The sequence below is a fragment of the Pseudopipra pipra genome, chromosome 6 (genome assembly GCF_036250125.1).
Source record: "Pseudopipra pipra isolate bDixPip1 chromosome 6, bDixPip1.hap1, whole genome shotgun sequence".
NCBI lineage: Eukaryota > Metazoa > Chordata > Aves > Passeriformes > Pipridae > Pseudopipra > Pseudopipra pipra.
Window position 1 is genome coordinate 25818494 of NC_087554.1, and position 13713 is coordinate 25832206.

General features: G+C 48.3%; 1 protein-coding gene across 1 annotated transcript in view; it reads right to left on the reverse strand.

Moving 5' to 3' along the window:
* The window catches only part of CRY2 (cryptochrome circadian regulator 2), an 83223-nt gene that overhangs the window by 27402 nt on the left and 42108 nt on the right, over positions 1-13713 (reverse strand). The window lies entirely within an intron of this gene.

The window sequence follows — 13713 nt, forward strand, 5'->3', positions numbered from 1 at the left end:
CCCAGAGATTGTGTTGAATCAGCTCCGACTGGGTAAAAGGTAATTCCGGCAGGGGGAGATCGCAACCACCGACTCGCCGACCCAAATGAAAAGAAAGACTGAGCATGCAGACTAATTAGCATTAACCAACAGAGGATAAAATGCTAATTAATAAAAACTTGGTAACCCTTGTAGCCAATGAACTACCTTTGTTCCATAGCAAACAATGCCTTTGTTTGCTAAAATGTATAAATAGTGTACAGTTTTCGTAGAGATGGTGCTGGCTTTGTGGATTTGCCACCCAAGCACCCCTTCTTGCGCAGAACTGGAAATCAATCAAATACCTCGACTCTGTGTGAGAATTGGCCTCTTGCACACTGGGTGAAAGAATCTACTTTGGGACAACAGGGGCAGCCAGCAAGTAGGGCAGTTTAGCGAGGAGCAGCCCCCTGAGTGCAGTCCTCAGTCACCCCACTCAGCCAGGAGTGAGAGGCTCCCTGCGGGGCCACTGGGGAAGGGCTGCTGCTCTCATGGTCCTTAATGGTGACCAGCACTCCATCCACGCTGGGCAGTGGGCAGCAGGAGGGGACTGGTAGTGGTCCCAGTGTTGGGAACAACACTGCTCTGCTGGCTTTTGTCAGCGTCCTTTGTATGCTGGTTGGAGCAAGTGGGATCTGGATGTTGGACATGCACTGATTTGCTAACACAGGTTTTGTCTACAGCCCACACAAAGCACAAGTCTATGCTCTGCTGCTTAAGCCCTCTGTACAGATATAAGGTTTGCATTTTTAAGGTAAATAAAACCTTCCCGATATGACCTAAATGAAGTAGGCATGATAACATAGTGCAAACAGCTCATGAGGTCAGCACAGGGAAGTTGGCTGCCTAGTTCCCCTTGCTGCTGTGACAACTTTGAAATCTAACCAGGAGAATGTCTCTGCCAATGCCACTAACCTCTTTGGTGCAGCCTGTGCTGAACTCTGCATTACCTGGCTACATTGTAAGCTATACAGGTGCTAACTACTTTCCAGGTAGCCTGAGTATTCGGGTAAGCTGCACACATTCTCGTGCTAAAGCAATTACCACACAGTCCCACATCATCATTCCAGGTATAAAAGACTGATCTGCTCATATTCACATGTCAAAATGTCCCGCCTTCTCTTAATGGTGCTTTTTAACAAAGGAGCCTTTTCAGTACCAAACTCTAGCATGTTGTGAACTCAAACTGATGGACAGGATGAAATAAATTAAAATTAATGCCAGATTCCGTGTGGCGGGGGAGGCAGCAGTGAGCTCTGTGTCGAACATTGGTCAGTATGATCCCCCACTCCTTATTTCAGCTGAGACTGCTGCAAAGTGTCTGGTCTGCAATGTCCTGGGGCCCAGCAATTTGCAGGGGACATAATTAAGAGGATTTTGGAGGCAAGGCCAGAAGCTTTAATGGCCCCCATAGCAGTCTGTGTTCTTACAGTTGTGAAGGACAGAAAAATGTGGGGACAAAAATGATGCATTTAATTAGACCAATTGATGTAGCTGGAAAATGTTTCAGGCATAACATGCTTTTCTCAAATCTCTGAAGTCACAGTTCATTTTTTTTCTCCCAGCTTCATCAGTTGGTTTAGTAAAAGATGTTGCCTTTCCTCACAGCCCTTCCCCTTTAAACAGCATCTGCATGCTGATAAGAATCACATTTCCTCTGGACAGAGAAAGTTAGTGCCTGTGTGTTTGCTTTGGATTGCCCAAATGCTACACAGGGTGATGGAGACTTCTGTGTACATGCTGAGCACCTTCTCTCACCCTTACACCTTGAGATGGGTACCTGGTAGAGCCCTTGCAACCCCAAGTGAGTTTTGCCTGCTCACCTCACCAACCTCCCCTCTCTGCCTGCCTGCACAGCCAGGAGTGCTGGCATGCATGGTGCTTGCCTGAGCTCACGTGGGGCATGAAATCCCGCAGATGCAGACCTGCAGATCCTGCTATGGAAACAGAAGAGATCATGACTCTGCAGAGGAGCTGGCATTCAGGCATGGAAAGCTGCTATCGAAATAACCAGCTACTGTCCCCTCCAGCTCAGCTGTGCTTTGATTCCACTGGGAGAAGTGCAGCTAGCACTTACTCATTGCAAGCTTCCTATCCTCTGTCCCTTCCCATCTGCCTTCTTCCAGTGCCTGGCCCAGCACTCCTCCCATAAATGGCACTGGTCAGGGAAGAAAAGAAAGCAAATAGTCTAGGTGTGGGGCACTGGGTTGGTTCTAGAGGTCCTCATGGCCTGTTACATGTATCTGTGGCATCAACGTCACACATTTGTCTTGAATTTCAAGGAAATGACCTCTCTTGCCACTAACATTGCAAGAATGACAGTGCCTCTGGCAGAATCAGAGCCAGATATAGATAGTTTTTTCCCCTCTCTGCCACTTACTAGTGTTGTTCAGAGTGCCTTCTCTAAACTAAACACAGAATTTGGAGCAGTCCTCAAACCCAGTCCTCAATTCCATCTTGTCTGCTCATTCAGTGCACAGAAGATTGCTTTGTCTTGCAGAAGTTTGAAATATCCAAATCAATAAAATGTTCATTGCTTCTCCTGGGGGATTATTCTGCAGCCTTATCACACATGTATGGCACGTCTATGTGGGAGAATTGACCAGAATAGCTCTCTCAGCTCTGCCAATATAACTCCCCGGTGCTGACAGTGTATTCCAAAATAAAATTATTCTTGAATAATCAAGTAGTTCTGGGATAGTTGTGCTGGTCAATCTCTCTAGGCAGAGCTTGTCTACAGCATGGTTGTGACAAGTGCTTTGAATAAAGCCTTTCCAAGGTACAAAAACTGACTGGCAGAGTTACTCTGCATAGCTGTGTCTGCCTACCTGCCTCACAAGGATCTTTGCTTTGGGGGGAAGATGTTTTAAAGTTGTAGGTGATTTAGAAATTTCAGAGTAAAGGTGGTAATGAACAGGTTATAAAGCTATTTGAAGCTGTTGAGACAATGTAGCCTGGCCTACTGCACAACACCAGCCTTAGGCTTCCCTGAATTAACTCCTGCTTGAACTAAAGTTGATCTTTTATGAAAAAAAATTATTTTGATTAAAAATACTTCCAGGGAGACTGAACTCCATAGGGCACTATAATGTTATTCTGGTGGCAGTTCTTTCCCACTAAATAATGCACACTCGTTTTTGTAATTGGCATTGCCTGGTTCAAGTTTTCAACTTCTGGGTCTTATTACAACTTTGCTGATTTTCTTACAAGCAAGCGCTTCCAGGCAGATGAAGTTACCTTTTAACCTGTTTTTTGGAGAGATAAATAACTTTAACTTCCTTACAGAAGATGTTTATTATGCTACTACATAATAAACCACAGCACTTCCTTATGCAGATGAGACCTCGACGTTTTCCTGCCCTGCTGCCTGGTTGTGTATTAACATGGTAACATGTATTGTGAGGAGCCAGCCCAGGATTATTTCTGGCTTAGGACTGTGCTGCTTTGTGTTCCCTGAGTGCTTACAAAATAAACAATTTTCACTAGTGGAGTTCTGAGGCTGGAAAATAAGTAGCTTTGACAGGCTCCTCATGTTGGGAAATCTGGCTAGTAGTGTCCTTGCTTTTATGTCTTGTGATGAGCCTGTGCTGGTGCTGGTGTTGGGAATGCCCCATATCCTCCCTGCTGCTGGCATGCACACGCACATACGTGCCCTCCTGTATCTTATTTAATCCTTTCCCAAGTGAATAGAAAACCTTTTAAAATATGGCAGGTGCTGTTCACCTGAGGTGAGAGCTCTCCCCTTCCCACTTAAATTAGGTGACCTACTTGAAAGTATGCAAATCAGCTGATAAACAGCACCCAGCCGATAAAACAGCAATAGGCTTTGGGATGTACATCAAACCCAGTGGTGAGACACCATAAATTGTATTTCCTGGCCACACAAGAGACCTGGACATATCGACCAGCACGTTATTGTAGATATAGACCCTCTGTAAGTCATGTAAAATAACAAATGAAGCAGCAGAAAACATTGCCAATTTTTTTTCTGAGTCTTCAGGAAGAGGCCTTTGGAGTCAGAAATAGGACTCATTCCACTACGTGGAATGGGACATGGGAAGAAATCAGCTCAGCAGTGAGGTCATTCCAGTGTATTTAAGAATTTATTGTTCCTTGCAAGTATAGGTATCTGATTTCCTTAATACAAGCATCCTTGATGCTGACATTTATAAAGTACAAGTCAAGACATCAATCTAGCTTTATATATGTATAGACACACACATATTCACAAATATGTATGTAAGTATATGTATATCTGTGCATATGCATATACATATGTGTGTGTGCATGCTCAGACTACATACAGGCAGTGTGGTGTCACAACGGTGTCCAAGCAGGGACCAACAAAATTAGCTTGAGCTGTGTACCTCAACAAAATTAGCTTGAGCTTTCAAGGTTTCAAGTTTGAACTGAAGATATTGCCTAATAACAACAGGTCTCAGCTGTCACACCATTATTTAGTATTTGCTGATAATCAATATATGAGAAGAAGGCCAATGCAAAATCTAAGCCTGATTTATCAGCTTAGAATAGCTGAATCAGGTCTCTCTGCTAGGGTAATAAACATGAATCAGGGGGAGAGAATAGAGTAATCTCTCAGTATTGTCCTCAAATAACACCTGTTTCTAGTACTGGTGTTTCCTATTAAAATACAGCATCTTTCCAGACTCCCCCTAGTTCATAGGAGAAATCGCCTTGGCAGGGTAGTGCTGCTGTAGGTCTCTATTGTACAGGATAATAGACGTTGCTGCAGGTTCATTGTGGAAAAACATAGAGCACCGGGGCAGTCCAGTGCAGAGGCAGCCCGATGTCACTGCAGAATAGGAACATTTTTGATCAAGGTAGATTTATTAGCTGTGGTTCTGTGCCACCTTTGTTGGCCCAGACAGCTGCTGCAAATATGCATTGGTGCCTGCCCCACATACCGTCCTCCAGCAGCTTGGTGGCACCAGCTGGAGACTGCTTGAATCCAGCTACGCCCAGCTCAGACACCTTCCTGGACCCTAGAACATGGGGGGACTCATACAGAATCTGCTGAAGCTCAGTCCAGAAGGGGCTAACTCCCAGCTGGATCCAAACCAGCTTTGAAACTGGATCAAAACCAGCACTGCCTGCCCATCTCTGCTTGTCTGGTGCCAGGCCCCTGGAGCAGTCATGCTGACTCAGCTCTGTAGAGAGGCAGTGGGGTCCAACAGGACCTCTACAATGGCTCTGCCACATTAAAACAGCCCTGGGCTTTGCAGACCTGACGTGTTTCTGGAAGCAGTGCAGGTGCCCCATCAGCTAATACACTTGGCCACATCTCAGACTCTCTCTGCATTTGGGGCTTACTGAATCCCCAGCCTGGATAATCTCACTGATCTGAAGTGGCTAGCAGCAGCCTAAGAAATAGGCTGAGCCAAATGGTGTAAACGGGTTCAATCAGGATACCCTAGCATGGCCTCACTCCCATCTCAGGCATCTGGGTCTGTGCTTCAGCTGCTCCCTGGGGGTAGGAATGGCCATCGGGGAGGCTGGGGAGACCACTCCTTCCTAGTGGTCATTAACGTAAGAAATAGTTTATGAAGGTTTCTCCTGGTTGTCTTGTCCTTCCCTGGCCTCCTCCCCCCTGGACTGGGGAAATGGTGGGCATCTGCTTTGACAATGGGCAGACACAGGAGGTGAAGACAATAGCAACTTCCTTCCAACCCAGATTACAGCATCACCATCTGGCAAATCTCTGAGCCCGAGTCCTTCCCCTGCCCTGGTCCTCCGGCGTGAAAGACAAGCTCTGCCTGAAACACTCACATCTGAGTCTCTACTGAATATCTTAAACAGCGCTGATGGGGAAACGATCTGAGTTATAAGGTGTGGCTGTGGCAGAGGTAACACTAGAGGGCAGGGCTGGCACACGGTTGGAGTCTTCCCAGGCAGGGCTTGGACAAGCCTGGGGCTGTACTGGGGCGCAGTTGGGCGGGACTGGGGCGAGGCTGGGGCAGGGCTGGGTTTGGGGTCGAGGGGAACCCTGGTCTTGCTGTCCCGCTTCGCCTGCCCGCTTGCAGCCGTGAGAGGCGGGAGTTGGTGCACACCGTGCAAGGGCTGGGAGCTCTCCGACTGCTTTCTGGGGTGCGTGGGGATGCTAAGGCAAGGGGCACATCTCCAGCTGCCCATGCTGAGCTGCTCTAAGCACCTGGCCTCTGTCACTGCCCAAGAACAGTATGGAATCAGACCATAAAGGCCCAGTTGACAAATTAGAAATCACAGCATGACACAAAACATCACGGATTATATACGCTGTTTCCCGTGCACCAGCCCATCTCCACCTCATCCCTGTGAGCTGCGGCAGCCTCTCGTTTCCATTCAAACCAGGCAGGAACTGGCTGGGACCTGACCACCGGCGCAGCAGAAAATGACTTAACAAGGCAGGGTGAAAACTGGCAGCCCACGGCAAAAAAGTGAGCTAGATGTGAAGAAGCTGCTGCTTTGTCCCTCTGATTCTGAAAAAAAGGGGAGAACCTTGATGGAAGCAGACACCATCCTAGGGTGGCCCCCAGTTTGAACGGATGGCTGGGGATCTGCTTGCCATGGCTCAGGAGCAGCCTGGCTGCAGAGATGCTGAGCTCTCTGCCTGGAGCTGGAAATTCCCCCACTGCCAAGGCCAGGTCAGGTGAGGGAACAGCAGCCCAGCTCCCTAGGAGTAGGGCGGGCAGGTAGTGGGCTGTGATTTATGAGGCAAACCCTTGGAAACTCTCCGAACCCAGTGCTTAAGTGCTTCTGAATGGCAGCATTAATTACTATTAAAAACACACATTTATATCTCTCTCACCTGCTTTAAATCCTGTGAAATTAGATTTCCTACCCATCCCTTCCAGCCTCCGTGGCAGCTCAGGGTGTTTTATAGGCCTATAAAGCCCCACAGTAGCTGCTGTCTACATGGGCTCTTATTTACGAGGCCTTTAACAGTCTTCCTGGCTGCACCATCTGAGCCCCCTAATCACTTAAGTTTCCCTGTCCCTTGGAGGGAGTGGTCCCCTCAGCAACACCACCGGCCATTCCTCCCTGCAGGGAGGGGCTGATGCAGAAACCCAGCTACCTGGGATGGGAGCGAGGCCATGCCAGGGCATCCTGATTGAACCCGTTTACACCATTTGGCTCAGACTCTCTGGTTTTATGTAGAAAAGGGATTCAGTGAGACAAGAGCCTTGTGACAGGGTTGTGAATGTCCTTGTTTGCGTGTCTTTTTACGGCAGAGTCATGCCAGACATCACCAAAAGCCACCCAGCACCTGCCAGGGCTGGGCTTAGACCCCAGATTTACTGAGCAGAGAGATAGTAGTTTGAATGTATGTAAAGTTATGTTTGTGTAAGTCTCCTGTAAAAAGCAAATAAAATGTCCATGGATTATCCTTTATTTTGGGGCAAACTATGTAGAAGTATCTTAAAATAGCCAGCTTTTCCCTAGTGGACTGCAGCCATTTTGCAACTCATCACATATTGAATGCCTTGATGTTGTGTTTAAAAATGTACTATGGTTGTGGACTGAGACATGAACCTCATTTGGCTGGGGGTCTTCTTGACCCCAGAACACAGAGGACAGGGTGAGGTGGAGTCAGAAGCTTGATTCTTCTCCAGATCTCTCCCATATAATTTCCCCGCCTGCCCCCCCAGCACTTCTGGGGCCTCAGATCTGCTGGAGACCAGATGATGCTCTGGGGAACTGCCCATATTTGTGTGCCTGTATCAGCCTGCCGGGGAGGAAGTGATAGATATCTCTGCCTCCTGACTCCCAGGCTAAGTGTGTTAATTTATAGATTGTATCTGTCACTCCTGATAAACGATGTCTTACTTCCCTAATGCCGTCTTCAAATTGAGTTTTTAAGGCTAGGTCAGGTGGAGAAACCAAAGCGTGACTCCGCTTTCGCTTTGCTCTGGCTTCATTCTCTGCAGTTGGGCTGAAGTTGGCTTCTCAGGTAAGAGGTGGAACTGGTGTGGCAGGGTTGTCCCCCTGCTTCGGTGGCCAGTTGGGCAGCATCCATCCCTAACAGGGCTCCAAAGTTCCCTGTCTGGCTCCCTCAGGTGCTTGGTTTGCTCTGACGTGTTCTTGGGGAGTGCCAGCTGAGGCATCTCTCTTCTCATCCTCCTCCATCCAGCTCAGTCAGTCAGCTCCATCAGTCAGCACTGCTCCATCAGTCAGCACTGCTGAGCTGACTGAGATGGTGGAGGTAGATGGAAGGCCTTTCTAAAGAGGATGTCAGAGCCTGAGCTTCTTCAGGAGCACAGGGCATTACCAGAAAACTTCCAGCATTGGCTTCTGCCCACACCTGAAGCCAACAGTATACCTGTTGTCACTCTCCAGGGAAAAGTGGCATTTTACTTTCTCTGCATGTTTCAGGTGGGATCTGTTGAGCATTAATCCCTTCAAGGGATGTGTCTGAATGAGCTCAAGCAAAGCTTTGGTGAGCATCTTTCTCCAGCAGCAGAGAGGACCATTTTCTGGAGCATAGCCAATGGCTTAGAGCTGCACATACGTGAGTAGCTTTTGCTCCTCCTCCAGGGAGCTGACTAACAAAGTTAAGAGTTGGCCAAGCAGGGTAGGATTAAGGATATCATTGCTCTAACACTCCTGGGGTTACGGTGGTTAAAGGCATGTGCATAAGACCTGTTTAGCTTGTCATTATTAAGCCTTGGCTATTTTCTTGTTCCCTGAGAACAGTTTGTTAAAGCCACTTCTTTATACCCTTTATGCCTGAGTATCACGACAGTAACACAAAATAAATCAGCCCAGTGAATACCTTCTACAGGTGATGAAAGAGGAAACCAATAATGCCTCACAGAGGCAGGAACCTTCTGCTCAAGGCTAACTCTGAAACCTAGTAAACCGTCATCCAAACTACACCATAGACCTTGCCCAATTTCTAGCAGCCACAGCAGTCAAAATTTCCCTGCACAACAATTACAGCCATTTGAGATCACAAATCCTGCTGCACATTGGAAACTAAAGATGATGGAGCTGGGAACAATAAACTGAATTTGAACTTCCAATTAAAGAAACACAGAGGAGATGGCTGTGATTTGATTCAGATTTAATTCAATTCAAATTTCTCCCTTTCAAGGTTTGTTTTTTCCCCCAGCTGCTGCAGAGTTTCCCATCCGCTGCAGTGCAAGCTGCAGAACAAACCTTGCTGCTGAATTTAGGTCAAGCTTGCCAGGGAATACACTGGGCCTTGGCTATTATTAAATGAATATGGATAGCACGAAGACCACACTGCAAATGCAGGACTGGATGCTTTAAAGCCAGCACCTAGCTTTGTTGCACCTGAACGACCTGTGGGCAATTGAGGGGGACAGGAGCTGGCATGGAGTACAGGGGATCAAACATACTTGTGAGCTGTGTCTCCCAAAAGTAATAAAATGGAACCCTCAGCCTCCCTGTGGCCTAGGATCTTGGTAATGAGGATGCAGCACCCCAAGCGCAGAAGAAAAAATCCTGGTCAGAGGAATCCAGGGCAGAGCGGAGGCTGACAGCAGAGTTCTCCCCAGCTGCCTCCTCCCCTGCCATTCCAGCTGGCTGCACAGGAGATTTTCACCATATTATATTTGTACTTTTTAGTGTCTGTCTCCTGTTGGCACGATGCTGAACATTCTCACACCCAGAGTATTAAAAAGAAGGACCCATGAGAGCCCAGTACCCATGAATGAGTGGGAGGAAATGAGGCAAGGAGCCCTGACCTTCCAAACTTTTTGGAGCAGTGGGAGAGCAGGTGTGGGCTGCCCACAGTCAGGAGCTGCTTCTGGACATCCAGCTGTGAGCCTGCGAGGGCTGAGGAGGAAAAACCTGTGTGAGGCTGAGAAGCAGGCTCAGACGGGGCATGGGACCGGGAAGGTGACTCGGTCACCTGCTGCAGTGCAACCAAAGCAATTCCTTTTTTCTTTCTCTATGTATTAACCATGTAGGATATGAGCAGCAAGAGGGCAGCTGACAGTGCTCCAGTGCATGGAGCAAGTTGCACCCTGCAAATTATCCCATGGAATAGAGAAGGGACAGAGAAGGGCCATATTACGCCTCACAGAGGAGCTGTTGGCTACTGTAATATAACCCAGGAGCTGCAGAGCTCCTCAGAGCAGCTTGTATTCTGATGACAGAGGTGTGTATTGTGACGTTGCATCTCCGCTGCCCCCTTTTGTGTGAGTTGGCTCAAGGTCCATATAGTCAGAATGAACAGTTTTCTTGTCTCTTTGAGATTTTTTTAACCATCTAGACATCCTTTCTGATAAGAAAAACTCCTTCTCTCAGCAGGCATCCCTCCCTTGCTTCCACTTAATCCTCAAAGGGTATAAAAAGCATATAAAGACCTTTCCCAACAGCTCACTGAATGCAAGCACTCACATAACTTCTGCCCTGAGCCCCCACCCTGGTTCCCTCTGATTCCCAGTATTCCCTGCCAGCTGGGGCAGACAGGCTGGAGAGAAACAAGTACCAAAGGCCGGAGGGGAAACATCTCACAGGCCCAGACAGTCCCACAACAATATGTCCTACTGGTCCTGCTGAAGGTGCCTGGGGGCTGACAGGGAGAGGAGTGAGGCCTGTTGGTGTGCATCTTGTCCCCAGCTTATCCCCTCTTCATGTTTCCCAGCACACTTGGAATGGCATTACGCCAGTCCCCCAGCATCACTAGCCATGCCTCTCATCACACACCCTGTGCTGAACTCCACTCTCCCCCGCACGTGGGTCCTCACATCTCATTTTGTGCTAACTGGGCTGCCGTGACTCTGATTGCCTGATAGATATAACTGAAGTCGATGGCTGATCCTGATATTATTACCTGGAGCTGCTGATGGGAATTAACAGTAGCTGGGGTGCAGCTGTGGTGTCTCCTGCCCTTGCAGCAGCACAGGGGACTACTGGGCAGTCAGTGCTGTGCTCTGGGTTGCTCCCCTGCTACCTCCTCTGAGCTAGGAAAATGCTCTGCTGTGCAGCCCTGCTGTATCCAGCCAGCTCAGACAGTCCTTTAAGCTGCACCTTTTTGATCATGTAGAATCTTTCCCTCACTCGTACACCTGAAGGAAGCCCTTTAATGCACTTCTGGTTTACTTGTCCTTTTAAATTTACCTCTAGCCTGTTACACTGAGTAAGCCCAAACTCTCCTGCACTACTTGCCAATGATGTTGTGTTGTTGCAGATAATTAGACAAAAAAAGCACTCAAAGGATTTTTCAGGTATCCTCTCAAAATCCATTGATAGAACCAGAGACCAGAGCATGTGCGGGGCTATTGCATCAGGCAAAAACGAGTGGATGTATGTGTTTGTAGAGCATGGATTGGGGAAAGTGCTTGTTCTCCAGCATCCCAAGGGGCTACTGGCAGAATTAGTCATGTTAGTCTGCATCATTTGAGCATAGACTTTGTTAGTCATCAAGCTGAGCAGCAGACTTAAAATAAGGCATGGAAGTCCAGACTTCTGCAGAGAAGGGGCTGGGCAATATTCTGCTGATGTGGAGCGAGACACTGAGGGTGGTGGATATCCTCTCAGGAAGGTCAATAACCTCTCAGGGAGTACTCTGATAGAGAACAAATGACAATAGCAGGGCTCTGACAACTAGTATTGTCCCTCCTTGTAATTGCAACCTCTTTTGTTTGAAGCAAAGAATGCCTACAGATTAAATTATATCAGCTAAAATTGAGTGCATCCCACACTGAAGAGATCCAGAATGCATTGGCCATCTGGAATGTGTCTTTTTTCTGTTTTTTTGAACAGCTGTTAAAGACTTGGAGACCCTATGGTTTTCCACAGTCTCAAAAAGCTCCTCCAGCCAAGACCTGTTCAGCATCAGGACACTTCTGCTACACACCACCCTTCTATCCCTGCTTCCCAAAGTAAAGAAAAGTCAGTGCTTACCATTCTTTAACAAGCAAAGAGGCTTTGTTTTTAGGGTGGGACAACAACCATAGTAGTGCCTGGAGTCCCTGGTAAAGGAGTATGTGAGAGCAGTGGTTATATAGCTCTTTACAATGCAAAAGCAGAGAAAAAGGCTGCAGTTCAGCATTGACTAATGTCCTTCACGACTCTAAAGCCAGTCCATGAGACACCTGTTTCTGCTCACGGCAGTGTCTCACCTGCACACCAAGTAGCACCCCGAGAGAATGAAGGAAGTGAGCCTAAGGCTTGTGATCACACAACAGAGAAAGCTGGGGCAAATTTGCCCTTGAAGAGAAGGGAGAAAGAAGGCAAAGCAGGCTGAAGCCCCCTTCTGAAAGCATTCACTGTAGTGCCCAATTCAGGTAACCCACTCCCCCAGCACACAATGCAGGGGCCAGGGCTGACCAAAACCTTTGTCAGGAGCTCTTGTCCCTCCAGGAATGTCTGATGTTTCTCTAGTCAAGGGGTGTGTGTTAAGAAGAAAGAAAAGCCTTTTGGACTATCCTCTCAAAGATCCTGTAGCACCAGAGCACATGTGGCACAAAAAAGGTTCAGAATTGTGCACGATGGAGCTGGTGCCGGACCATACTGGCTCCATCCCATGCCATCCCATCCCATCCCCAGACATAGTAGGCTGTCACCGCTGCTCCCACAGGCAGCTGGCCCTTTGTTGTTACATCAGCCATGGCCATGATGCCACATCCCTGTCCCCAGCAGGAAGTCACACTGCATGCTCCCAGCTGCAGTATTGACCCGGAGCTCACCACCTACAGCCCCCATCCCTGACTGGTGCTGAGTCCACAAGCCCTTGGAGAGGGAATGTTGTGGGGTTATCCTCCACCTGGTAGAGAAAGCAAGGCTGGAAGAGCCAAAGCAAGAGCAAAGCATTTCCTTGCCGCTCAGCTTCCTCCAAGCTATTTGTTTCCTGCCCTCTTTGCTGGACTTGGCCATCTTATGAAGCAAAAGCCCTCCTAGCAAAAAAAACCTCAAATATGTGGGGGAGGAAGGAGGCATGACACAGCCCTTGCACTGCAAAACTCTGCTCCCCCCTTTTTCTGCCTTGCGGAGCTGGTCCCATTCCCTCCCAGGAAGGCCCAAGTTCTTCATTTAACTCCCAAAGCACCTGAGGCAGCTCAGCTCACAGAAGTCCCTACCTCTAAGGAAACCTCTTTCTTTTTTTTTTTTTTTTAATTTTCTGGGGTGTTATAGAGGCCTTTGAAGATGCTTGTTGCCATGGAAACATGCTTTAAAGAGTGCCTTTTCCCTTCCCTATCTTGAGAACTTCTGTTGCCATAACAGCTGCATCCAACTCCTCCTGTCTCCCTGCCAGCTGCCCCACTATGGGATGCGGTGGGGTTCTGCCTTTGGGGTCCCTGAGTCCCTGGAGGTCAGGGCCAGAGGAGATGCTCATACTCCTGCAGGTGGTCAGTGCCCGTCCTTGAGCCTGTACATGCTGGGTGTGGAAGAGACAGCCTGTTAGAAGAGCATTTCTGGGCCATGAAGTGCCTGCAAGCCCCTTGCTTACACAGTGGAGGGGCTCTGCCCTCATTCTTGCCCCTCACACCCCACATTTATGATACTGGGTGGTTTTTGAACCATTTCTCTTGAAGTCTGTGACCGAACAATTCCCCTACAATTCAGCGGGCAGCATTGTAACTGAGCTGAAAGGAACACCTCTGATTAGAGTGGATTTGATCTCTGCAGCACCCAGTGTTAGGCAGATGGAGCTGGTTTCTGGTCCCCACAGAGGGCAGGGTCCCTCATCTTGGTGGCAGCCTTCCCTGGGCAGTGGTGCAGGTG